This window comes from Balaenoptera ricei, chromosome 3 (genome assembly GCF_028023285.1).
Source record: "Balaenoptera ricei isolate mBalRic1 chromosome 3, mBalRic1.hap2, whole genome shotgun sequence".
Lineage (NCBI taxonomy): Eukaryota > Metazoa > Chordata > Mammalia > Artiodactyla > Balaenopteridae > Balaenoptera > Balaenoptera ricei.
Window position 1 is genome coordinate 167,903,411 of NC_082641.1, and position 13,878 is coordinate 167,917,288.

The following is a 13,878-nucleotide window of genomic DNA, read 5'->3' on the forward strand; positions in this document are numbered from 1 at the left end:
GACTTCATGAGAAGAGGACTTGTTTTACCTGGAAACACCTAGGAGTTGCCTTCACTGCTCATCCCTCTCCTTTGCTCCCTTGGTGGCTGTGAGGGACTTATAAAAGTCCAGACGCTTTTGGCTTGGCAGCTGTGGGCAATAGATGACATTAACTCTTGGGTGCCACCTATCTATTCCTCAGAGGGGCAACTCTCTTTGGGACCCCAAAGTATCACTTTGGGGACTGGTTTATTCCAACAAGGCTACAGCAGAAGCTCCATGGTGGGGTGGGGTGGGAGGCAGGGGTGGTCCATTTCTGGGTATTGTGTATCCCAGTGCACTTTTGTCTTGATAATCAGGTCAAACCTCCAACGGTCATGGAAACACTGATATCTTGGGGGTACTCAGCTCTCCCAACTATAATCTCCTGCCCCTCCCTAACCTCCGTCTGTCTTTTTGTCTTGTCTGTCTGTTTTCCAGAAAGGCATGTGAGTGCAACAGAGAGACCTAGGCAGGAGACCTGACTGGATTCTGGTCGCACCATTCTGCATAGCCCTGAGCATTTTCCTGGGAGTCTTTTAACTGCTCTGAGCCTCAGGAGTCTGCTCAGTGACAGTCCCCTTGGCCTGCATGGGCAGAGGCACAGCTGTGCCTGCCTAGCTTGTAACCTGAGCTCAGCCCTGCATCATCTGAGCTAGAAAGGGAAAGGTACACACATAAGTTGTGCAAGATTTTATGTGAACCTCGACATGCCCCTCCCTTTGGTAGATGGTAACCCAAGAAGCAGGAAAAAAGGCTCAGGAATTTCCCTATAACTGGAAGAAACTTGTGTATTTACCTCTTATGGCAATTGGAAGAGCTTGGAAGGGCTTTGCCCATGTTAACTCATTTAATCTTCACAATTATTTAGCAAAATAGGCACAATTATTACCCTCATTTTATGGATGAGGCATGGAGTGGTTAAGGAATTTGATTAGGGACACACAACTGACCCAAGATTCCAATTCAGGCAGCCTGTATGGGTAGTCTGGGCTTTTCATAGTGTGCTGAGTTACTGCTCACTAAGGCATTAAGCAATAAATTCCACAAATGATTTTTAAATTACTGTTGTGATAAAGGCTACAGACAAGAAATGCAGAGAGAAGATACAAGGAGGTATTCCTTAGTCTATGAGGTCAGGGAAGGCTTCCATGAGAAGTAACTTTGAAAGTGAGATGTGGCAGATGAATAAAAAGTAGCAGGAAAAAGGGAGGGGACAGGAATTTCCACATCTGGTAGGACAGAGGGGAATAGGCCAGAGTGACAACAGACCTTGTACTTTACCTTGAGAGTGCATTTGGACAAGGATGTGACATATCTAATTTTGTGTTTTCTAAGATGTTTCTGCTGCAGTGGGGTGAAAGGGAAGGAGTACTGGGGCTACTGGAGAGGGGCAGCAGGTACAGGGGAGATAATGGGGTATAGGGGAGGGTCAGTGCAGTTCAGTGTAAGGCAGTACAGTACACAAGAAGAGCAGTGAGATTTAGGGGTGCAGAGGAGTGGCAATGAGTTTTAGGAGAGAAACAGTGGGGTGCAGAGGAGGGGCAGTGGGGTACATTGTAGGGGCAGTGAGTTTTAGGGTAGGGACAGTGAAGTCAGGGGAAACGGGCTGGGGATTTGGGGGAGGTGAGTTTCAAAGCTGTTGAGCTAGGGCAACTGAGATACCAATCAGGAGCTGCTAACAGCAATAGAGGTGCAGAGAAGTAGAGAGATCTAAGAAATATGTGGGAGGACTTCCCTGGTGGCGCAGTGGTTGAGAATCTGCCTGCCAATGCAGGGGATACGGGTTTGAGCCCTGGTCTGGGAAGATCCCACATGCCGCGGAGCAACTAGGCCCATGAGCCACAGTTACTGAGCCTGCGGGTCTGGAGCCTGTGCTCTGCAACAAGAGAGGCCGTGGTAATGAGAGGCCCACACACTGCGATGAAGAGTGGCCCCCACTTGCCGCAACTAGAGAAAGCCCTCGCACAGAAACGAAGACCCAACACAGCCATAAAAAAATAAATAAAATAAATTAAAAAAAAAAAAAAAGAATGAATGAAGAAATATGTGGGAAGTAAGCAGGGGAGAACTTCCCAGTATCTGACTTGAACAGAAGGGTGATATTTTGAGGAGGAAGGAATATTTCCACATGAGTTCAGTGTGAGACTTGCTGAGTTTCAGGGTAGCCACAGGGAGGGGCAGCGGGATATGCACATCTGGAAATCAGGGAGAACTTCAGGCTGCAGGGGAAACACTTGTCACTGTAATTAAAGGTGTGAGAGTAAATGAGATGGCTATGGGAGAAAACACATAAGGGCAAGAGACCCTGGATGGAGAGTCCTAGGAAACATCTATATTTAAAAGCCTCAGTCCATACCATCAACCAAGAAAAATGCAGAAGGCTGCAAATTAGAAAAGAGTTTATTTGGAGTCTTGGAAATTGCAATTCAGGAGACAGATTCAGGTAAAATCCAAAGAGTTTTCTGGGAAAGAAAGAGTCAGTGGCTTATAAAGGCAAAAGCCACAGAGCTGTTAAAGTTGTCTGGCAAGAATTATGATTAACTCTGATACAAGAAAGAAAATATTTGATGGGTTAGCTAAAGATGGTGGAGTAAAAGGACATGTGCTCACCCCCTCTTATGAAAACACCAGAATCACAACTAATGGCAGAACAACCATCAAAAAAAAAAAAAAAAAAACCACTGGAACCCACCAAAAAAGACACCCTACATCCAAAGACAAAGGAGAAGCCACAATGAAGTGGTAGGAGGGGCACAATCATGATAAAATCAAATCACATACCCGCCAGGTGGGTGACACACAGACTGGAAAACAATTATACAACAGAAATTCTCCCACTAGAGTGGAAGTTCTGAGCCCCATGTCAGGCTTCCCAGCCTGGGGGTCTGGCAATGGGAGGAGGAATCCCCAGAGAATCTGGTTTTGAAGGCCAGTGGGATTCATTTGCAGGACTTCCATAGGACTGGGGGAGACAAAAACTCCACTCTTGGGGGGCACACACAAAGTCTTGTGTGCACTAGGACCCAGGGGAAAAAAGCAGTGACCCCACAAGTGACTGGTCAGACCTACCTGCTAGTATTGGAGGGTCTCCTGCAGAGGCAGGCGGAGCGGGGGGGCTGTGGCTCACTGCAGGGACAAAGACACTGGGAACAGCAGTTCTGGGAAGTACTCATTGGTGTGAGCCTTCCTGGAGACTGCCATTAGCCCCACAAAACAGCCTATAGGCTCCAGAGCTATGTAGCCTTAGGTCAAACAACCAACAGGGAGGGAACACAGCCCCACCCATCATCAGAGAAGTAGATTAATGCTTCACTGAGCATGGCCTTGCCCACCAGAGGGACAAGACCCAGCTCTACCCACCACTAGTCCCTCTCATCAGGAAGCTTGCACAGGCTTCTTAGATAGCCACATCCTCCAAAGGGTGGACACCAGAAGTAAGAACTACAATCCTGCAGTCTGTGGAATGAAAACCACAATCACAGACGTTTAGACAAAATGAAACAGCAGAAGGTTATGTCCCAGATGAAGGAACAAGATTAAACCCCAGAAAAAGAACTAAGTGAAGTGAAGATAGGCAACTTTCTGGAAAAAGAATTAAGAATAATGATAATGAAGATGAGCCAGTATCTCAGAAAAAGAATGGAGGCAAGGATTAAGAAGATGCAAAAAATGTTTAACAAAGACCTAGAAGAATTAAAGAACAAACAAACAGAGATGAACAATACAATAACTGAAATGAAAACTACACTAGAAGGAATCAATAGCAGAATAACTGAGGCAGAAGAACAGATAAGTGACCTGGAAGACAGAATGGTGGAAAACACTGCCATTGAACAGAATAAAGACAAAAGAATAAAAGAAATGAAGACAGTCTAAGAGACCTCTGGGACAACATTAAATGAACCAACATTCACATTATAGGGGTCCCAGAAGGAGAAGAGAGAGAGAAAGGACCTGAGAAAATATTTGAAGAAATAATAGCTGAAAACTTCCCTAATATGGGAAAGGAAACAGTCACCCAGAGAGTCCCAGTCATGATAAAGCCAAGAAGGAACACACTGAGATACATAGTAATCAAATTGACAAAAATTAAAGACAAAGAAAAAATATTAAAAGCAACAAGGGAAAAACAACAAATAACATACAAGGGAACTCCCATAAGGTTATCAGCTGATTATTCAGCAGAAACTCTGCAGCCTAGAAGGGAGTGGCAGGATATATTTAAAGTGATGAAAGGAAAGAACCTACAACCAAGATTACTCTACCCAGCAGGGATCTCATTCAGATTCAACAGAGAAATCAAAAGCTTTACAGACAAGCAAAAGCTAAGAGAATTCAGCACCACCAGACCAGCTTTGCAACAAATGCTAAAGAAACTCCTCAAGGCAGGAAAGAGGCCAGCAACATAAAACAACCTTGTACATATATAGACTGCTATATCAAAACCTCATGGGAACAGTAAACCCATAAACTACAATAGACACACACATAAAAAATAAAAAACAAAACACTAAAGATGATCACCAAGCCCAAAGGGAAGAGAACAAAAGAGGAAAGGAAGAAAAAAGACATACAAAAAACAAACCCTAAACAATTAAGAAAATGGTAATAGGAATGTACATATTGATAATTACCTTAAATGTAACTCAATTAAATACTCCAACCAAAAGACATAGACTGGCTGAACAGACACAAAAACAAGACCCGTATATATGCTGTCTACAAGAGACCCACTTCAGACCCAAAGACACATACAGACTGAAAGTGAGGGGATGGAAGAAGGTATTCCATGCAAATGAAAATCAAAAGAAATCTGGAGTAGCAATACTCATATCAGATAAAATGGACTTTAAAATAAGGACTATTATAAGAGACAAAGAAGGACACTACATAATGATCAAGGTGTCAGTCCAAGAAGAAGATATAACAATTGTAAATATATATGCACCCAACATAGGAACACCTCTATATGTAAGGCAGATACAAACACCCATAAAGGGAGAAATCGAGAGTAACACAATAATAGTGGGGGACTTTAACATCCCACTTTCATCAATGGACAAATCTTCCAGACAAAAAATCAATAAGGAAACACAAGTCTTAAATGACACATTAGACCAGAAGGACTTAATTGATATTTATAGAGCATTCCATCCAAAAGCAGCAAGGGGAGTTCCCTGGTAGTCCAGTGGCTAGGACTCTGTGCTTCCACTGCAGGGGACACAGGTTTGATCCCTGGTAGGGGAACTAAGATCCTGCATGCCACGTGATGGGACCAAGAAACAAAAAACAAAACAAACAAAAAAACAAAACCAAACAAAAGCAGCAGACTACACATTCTTCTCAAGTGCACACAGAACATTCTCTAGGGTTGACCACCTGTTGGGCCACAAAGTGAGCCTCGGTGAATTTAAGAAAATTGAAATCATATCATGTTTTTTTTTTCTGACCACAACACTGTGGGATTAGAAATAAACTACAAGGAAAAAAAAAACCTGTAAAAAACACAAACAAGTGGAGGCTAAACAATATGCTACTAAATAACCAATGGATCACTAAAGAAATCAAAGAGGAAATCAAAAAATACCTAGAGACAAATGAAAATGAAAGCAAAACAATCCAAAACCTATGGAATGCAGCAAAAGAAGTTCTAAGAGCGAAGTTTATAGCAATACAATCTTACCTCAAGAAACAAGAAAAACTCAAATAAACAACCAAACCTTAAACCTAAAGCAACTAGAGAAAGAAGAACAAACAAACCCCAAAGTTAGTAGAAGGAAAGAAATCATAAAGGTCAGAGAAGAAATAAACAATATAGTGACAAAGAAATCAATAACAAAAATCAATGAAAGTAAAAGCTGGTTCTTTGAAGGACTTCCCTAGTGGTCCAGTGGGTAAGACTCTGCGCTCCCAATGCAGGGGCCCCAGGTTTGGTCCCTGGTCAGGGAACTATATCTTGCATGCATGCCACAAATAAGAGTCCACATGCTGCAACTAAGAAGTCCACAGGTTGCAACTAAGAAGTCCACACTCTGTAACTAAAAAAAAAAAAAAGATCCCGCATGCTGCAACCAAAAATCCTGCATGCTACAACTAAGACTCAGTGCAACCAAATTAAATAAATAAATGAATGAATAAATAAAATAAATAAATAAATATTAAAAAATACAATATATAAAAGTTGGTTCTTTGAAGAGATAAACAAAATTGATAAACCTTTAGCCAGACTCATCAAGTAAAAAAGGAAGAGGGCTCAAATCAATAAAATTAGAAATGAAAAAGGAAAAATTACAACAGACACCACAGAAATACAAAGGATCATAAGAGACTACTACAAGCAACTATATGCCAAGAAAATGGACAACCTAGAAGAAATGGACAAATTCTTAGAAAGGTACAATCTTCCAAGGCTGAACAAGGAAGATATAGAAAATATGAACAGACCAAACACAGGCAATGAAATTGAAACTGTGATTTTAAAACTCCCAACAAACAAAAGTCCAGGACCTGATGGCTTCACAGGCAAATTCTGTCAAACATTTAGAGAAAAGCTAACACATATCATTCTGAAACTGTTCCAAAAAATTGCAGAGGAAGGGAAACTCCCAAACTCATTCTATGAGGCTACCATCACCCTGATAACAAAAGCAGAGAAAGATACCACAAAAAAGAAAATTACAGACCAATATCACTGATGAACATAGATGCAAAAATCCCCAACAAAGTACTAGCAATGAAAATCCAATAGTACATTAAAAGGATCATAAACCATGATCAAGTGGGATTTATCCCAGGGATGCAAGGATTTCTCAATATTCACAGAACAATCCATGTGATACACCACATCAACAAAGTGAAGGATAAAAGCCGTATGAGCATCTTAATAGATGCAGAAAAAGCTTTTGACAAAATTCAACATCCATTTGTGATAAAAACTCTCCAGATAGTGGGCATAGAGGGAAGATACCTCAAAATAATAAAGGCCATATACAACAAACATATAGCCAACATCATACTCAATGGTGAAAAGATGAAAACATTTCCTCTAAGATCAGGAACAATACAAGGATGTCCACTCTTGACACCTGTATTCAACACAGTTTTGGAAGTCCTAGCTATGGCAATCAGAGAAGAAAAAGAAATAAAAGGAATCCAAGATGGAAAAGAAGTAAAACTGTCACTGTCTGTAGATGACATGATACTATACATGGAAAATCCTAAAGGCACTACCAGAAAACTACTTGAGCTCATCAGTGAATTTGGTAAAGTTGCAAATTACAAAATTAATATGCAGATATCTGTTGCATGTCTATACACTAACAAAGAAAGATCAGAAAGAGAAATTCAAGAAACAATCCCATTTACCATTGTATCAAAAAAAAAAATACCTGGGAATAAACCTACCTAAGGAGACAAAAGACATGTGCTCTGAAAACAATAAGATGCTGATGAAAGAAATTGAAGAAGACACAAACAGATGGAAAGATATACCACGTTCTTGGCTTGGAAGAATCAATATTGTCAAAATGACTATACTGGGACTTCCCTGGTGATGCAGTGGTTAAGAATCTGCCTGCCAATGCAGGAGACACAGGTTTGATCCCTGGTCCGGGAAGATCTCACATGCCGCGGAGCAACTAAGCCCATGCACCACAACTACTGAGCCTGTGCTCTAGGGCCTGTGAGCCACAACTACTGAGCCCGCATGCCTAGATCCCATGCTCCGCAACAAGAGAAGCCACCGTAATGAGAAGTCCGCTCACTGCAATGAAGAATAGCCCCCACTCGCCACAACTAGAGAAAGCCTGTGCACAGCAACAAAGACCCAATGCAGCCAAAAATAAATAAATAAAAATTTTAAATGACTATACATACTACAGAAGGCAATCTACAGATTCAATGCAGTGCCTATCAAATTACCAATGGCATGTTTCACGGAACTAGAACCAAAAATCTTAAAATTTGTATGGAGGCACAAAAGACCCCGAGTAGTCAAAGCAATCTTGAGAAAGAAAAATGGAGCTGAAGGAATCAGGCTCCATGACTTCAGACTATACTACGAAGCTATAGTCATCAAAACAGTATGGTACTGGTACAAAAACAGACATATAGATCAATGGAACAGGATAGAAAGCCCAGAAATATATCCATACACCTATGGTCAATTAATCTACAACAAAGGAGGCAAGACTATACAATGGCGGAAAGGCAGTCTCTTCAACAAATGGTGCTGGGAAAACTGGACAGCTACATGTAAAAAAAAAAAATGAAATTAGAACATTCTTTATCACCATACACAAAAATAAGCTCAAAATGGATTAAAGACCTAAACATGAGACTGAACACTATAAAATTCTTAGAAAAAGAGTTTTACATAAGCAGAACTCTCTCTGACATAAATCTCAGCAATATCTTTTTCAATCTGTCTCCTAGAGTAATGGAAATAAAAACAAAAATAACAAAATGGGACTTAGTTAAACTTAAAAGCTTTTGCACAGCAAAGGAAACCATAAACAAAATGAAAAGACAACCCACAGATTGTGAGAAAATATTTTCAAAAGATGTGACCGACAAGGGATTAGTCTCCAAAATTTACAAACAGCCCATGCAGCTTAATATCATGAAAACAAACAACCCAGTGAAAAAATGGGAAGAAGGCTTAAATAAACATTTCTCTAAAGAAGACATACAGATGGCCAACAGGCACGTGAAATGATGTTCAACATCACTAATTATTAAAGAAATGCAAGTCAAAACTACAACGAGATAGCACCTCACATCAGTCAAAATGGTGATCATCAAAAAATCCACAAACAATAAATATTGGAGAGGATGTGGAGAAAAGGGAACCCTCTTGCACTGTGGGAATGTAAATTGGTAAAGCCACTATGGAGAACAGTATGGAGGTTCCTTAAAAAACTAAAAATAGAACTACCATATGACTCAGCAATCCCACTCCTGGGCATATATCTGGAGAAGAACATGGTCTGAAAGTATACATGCACCCCAGTGTTCATTGCAGCACTGTTTACAATAGCCAAGACATGGAAGCAACCTAAATGTCCATCAACAGAGGAATGGATAAAGATGATGTGATACATATATACAATGGAATATTACTCAGCTATAAAAAACATTGAAATAATGCCATTTGCAGCAACATAGATGGACCTAGAGATTATCATACTGAGTGAAGCAAGTCAGACAGAGAAAAAGAAATATCATACGATACTCCTTATATGCAGAATGTAAAAAAGAAATGATTCAAATGATCTTATTTACAAAATAGAAAGAGACTCACTGCCTTAGAGAACGAATTTATGGATACCAGGTTGGAAAGGTGGGGGGAAGGGATAGTTAAGGAGTTTGGGATTGACATGTACACACCGCTATATTTAAAATGGATAACCAACAAGAACCTACTGTATAGCACAGGGAGCTCTGCTCAATATTATGTAACAACCAGATGGGAAAAAATTTGACTAAGAATAGATACATGTATATGTGTAACTGAATCACTTTGCTGTACACCTGAAACTATCACAACATTGTTAATCAACTATACTCTAATATAAAATAAAAAGTTTAAAAAAGAAAGAAAATATTTGTCTTTTAAAGATAAAGTGTCATGAGTCATTTCGGGTAAGCATCCAATAAGTAGTTTGGGCTTCCGGCAGATGCCTACATTAAGACAATCAGTGGTCAAAGTTCAGAGTCCCTCTGAGATGATATGTGCATAAATCACACTTCCTCAGTGGCCTCCTAGCTCTATTTTAAACAGCTCTCTTAGCAATACTGACCCCATTTTGGTTTTCCTTTCACATTCTCACTTTTGATATAGATCTTTCTTTATGGAAAGTATTGATGATCAACCATTTTGTTATTTGTCACTGGCATCTACTTCTTTGGCCCTGGGAATGCTCATTCCCAGAGAGTCATGTACCATGGAGGAGAGAAAGAGGTGGTGTGCAAGAGGTTGTGCTCTTAGAGAGTTTTTGGCCACATTAGAGCAACAAGCAGCCATCTAAGAAGTAAGTCTTAGGTGGTATTCGAAATAGGAGGAGATGGACTTCCCTGGTGGTGCAGTGGTTAAGAATCCGCCTGCCAATGCAGGGGACATGGGTTTGAGCCCTGGTCCAGGAAGATACCACCTGCCATGGAACAACTAAGCCCATGTGCCACAACTACTGAGGCTGCGCTCTAGAGCCCTCTAGCCACAACTACTGAACCCACGTGCCAAAACTACTAAAGCCTGCATACCTAGAGCCCTTGCTCTGCAACAAGAGAAGCCACTGCATTGAGAAGCCCATGCACCACAACAAAGAGCAGCCCCAGCTCGCCACAACTAGAGAAAAGCCTGCATGCAGCAATGAAGACCCGACACAGCAAAAAATAAATAAATAAATTATAAAAAAAAAGAAATAGGAGGAGTTAATGAATCTTCATAAGGAGGAACTTTATAGAAGTGCTCAATCATCTCCAGATGTCCACTATCATTATTGCTATGGAGTGTGTCCTAGTACAGCAGTGAGACATACAAAGCATAAATAGTTTAAAAGCAGCAAATAGAGAACAAATTTTTTAAATAGTCAGTATAACTAGTTGCAATCCAGATCACAATAAGACACCAGGTCCAGAGAACAGCAACTGAAGAAGATTTCCAGGATCGAAGCATCTTTTGCAGTTTGAAATATCTCTGATTATGTCACTGTGTGTTTAGGTAAACTTTCTGAGTGACTCATACAGCTTTAGGCATGAAGATTGTCTGTACATGAGCTGTTATGGTGATTTCTCTGAAGTTTATATCACATTATCCAATTTTAGCTTAAATGGCTTCAGAAAAAAAGCAGTCTTAGTTCTTAATGATTCCAAGTCAAAAGAATGGGAGAAAAACTGGAGACATTCATTTGGATAGTCATAGCCAGATAGTGGAGAAAACTAGAAGTATTCAGGACCTCTTCCAGCTTACAGGTAAATACCAAAACCTCAAAGACAATAACAGCACTAGAATGTAATATCCACAAATGTGGATAATACTGAAATATAAAATTTTCTCTCTAAAATTACCCTATTTCTACCAAATATAGCCAAATTAAGACTAATTTGATTTCAAAATAAGTCTAGTTTCAATAAAATTGGCCTGATTATTTACATAAGTGTACCAAGAATAGTGATTTATCATATAGGCTCTTTTAAATCTGCTTAATGGGAACTTTTCATAAAGAATCTCAGATTGAACTTTTAAAGGCCTCTCAAGGCCAGGAAAGACAAGCCAATGATTACCTTCAGACTTCACCTGCAATACCTATAGATTTAGGAGAATTCCTTTCTTCTTTAGGTTCACAAAGATCTTGATGTTCCTGGACCTGGCATAAAGTGACCTTCTTCACTTACACTGTTAGGCTGCTGGGAACCCTGTAAGCAAAGTACCAGGCCAACTTTTCAAGGGTCTTTATTGGCTTCATAAAGTCAGTCTTATTTCCTTAAAGCTGTCTGGTCATATCTGAGTCAAGGCATGTCTTGGTCAAATATGACATTCCAGTCAAAGCCTTGGTAATATACCCAATGTTTCCAATTGTGTTCTGTTGTAAGAACAGGTTCTTATTGAACTAATACAAATAACTATATTGCCATGAAAATAAAAATACGCACTAAAAGTTTCCAAATTCTGGAGGAGTCAGGCAGGGAGAAAAAGATAAATGTTTTATATTTGTTTACAAAGATATGCTTTATCAAATTGCTTCATGTCATAGCTTGAGAGAAACCATTTCCTTAAATCTGGGAGAGCAAAATGCAAAAGAACCAGCAATGTTTAAAACAAGAAGTCATAAAATTTACAATCATCTTCATTAGTTCATTCAGTTTCATGTAATTAATTCTTGATCTTGATCTTTTATTAGCAGTTTTATGAAGCCATCAGTTTCTTTGAGTTCTATAAATTCTTAATCAGTTTAATGGTATTATCCAAAAGTTTACCAGAAACCTGTAGTTTAGAGTGCCAGAGTCTTTTTCATGAATCTTACTGAAGAGAAAACATTTGTAAAAGCATCAGAGTTAAATAATAACTCTCTATAAATGACAAAAACTTAAAAATTTCTGACACTGAATACCTGAGAGTTTATTATAATGGAATTGACAAGGAAATTTGGTTATTTCTGTGGCACACAAAATTTTAAGATAATAACTAGAATTATGAATAATAACATACCAGGACATATCAGATTTTCAGGAATTGCACATACTTTCTGAAATACTTATAACATATACCTATACAGACACAACATAAAGAAAACTTGTTTACTTCTATTTGATAATGCATCCCATGTGATTTAACAGATAAAATAAGCCTAATTATTCCAACATCTTTTGTTTTATAAGGAGAGGAACAGATCTTTGAGATATAGCAGGACCCTCTGAAATCTCTCATATCTAAAAGTTATTTCTAAGTCAAAAAGTCTTCACTTAGAATTCAGATTTTGGAAAATTAGATTTTGAGAAAATTTTCAAAAATATCAAAAAATTAAAAAAAATTTTTATTGGAATATAGTTGATTTACAATGTTATGTTAGTTTCAGAAACCTGTACTTTAGAGTGTCAAAGTCTTTTTCATCAATGTCATGGAAAAATCTTTAAAAAAATTTTAAAAACACTTAGCCAAATAGGATCATAGGTCACTGTGAAACAATGCTTAGTTATCCATTTAACCAAAATGACAGACTTCATAAGCAAATATAGAAGGTTATATAGTTCTGAGAAAAAAATTAACTCTTTTAATATCAAGAGAACTAGATTTACTTAGGTAATCAAAGACCTGATGAAACAACATAGAACATGAGTATTTTGACAAAACATAAGAACTTTTTTCCCCCTAGGCATATTACTTAAAGGTAAAGATATGTATTTGTCTAAGAAAATTGTTTTTTCTTTTAACAGAGAGAAAAACCAGATTTTAATTTTACACCAGCTTACTTTTGATATTAAAATTCATTTACTTAATTAAATTTATTCCAGCTCTAGCCAGTCCTGATGACACATACAATTCCTTTCTAAAGATTCTGGGGTTTTTTTCCACAAATCTTTTACAAGATTTTATATATCTTTTTATATCCATTTTATTTGTACCTTGTTTTTAGAAATAACCAGCTTTAGGACAAAATCCCTTTTTTTCCCCCTTAACAAAATTCATTTCTTTTCCTTATCCCTTTAAAAAAAATTCCTTGATTACAAAGATATTGTCCTTATTAGTTTTAATTATATATATTAATTAAGATTTTTAACCCTTAGAAACCTTAATTTCTAGTAAAAACTAAGAAGTAAACAATTGTGAACTGTTATGCTAGTATTTTGTTGGATTGGCAAACTTGTGAATACATTTTAAAATTCTAAAAACACACATTTCCTCATAGCATATATTTTTTTTTTACAATGTGTTACAAGACATGTTTCTTAGGGACACAAACATCTTCAATTTTTCTGTTATAAGAAGACAAAGTCAACTTAGACTTGTTTAGCAATTAATATTTCAGTATTTTTCTTATTTGGAAATGATCTAGCCATTCAATGAATTCCCATTATTTAATTTAGCAAAAGTCTAAAATTTCAAGTTACCAAAAGATTTTGGAAGCTATTTTTCAGTAGACATATCATAAAACATAACTATTCTTAAAGAGTTCACCTAAAAACTCTTATACCAATTACATTTAATTGACTCATGAAAGTTTCATCATACCATGTTAGTTTTCTTGCTGACAAATTTTATAACAGAGATACAGTGAACTTATTTGACTTTTAGTAAACCTAAGTACACTCAAACTATTATACTTAATGTTGATAACTCTAAAGATATGTCCATATTAA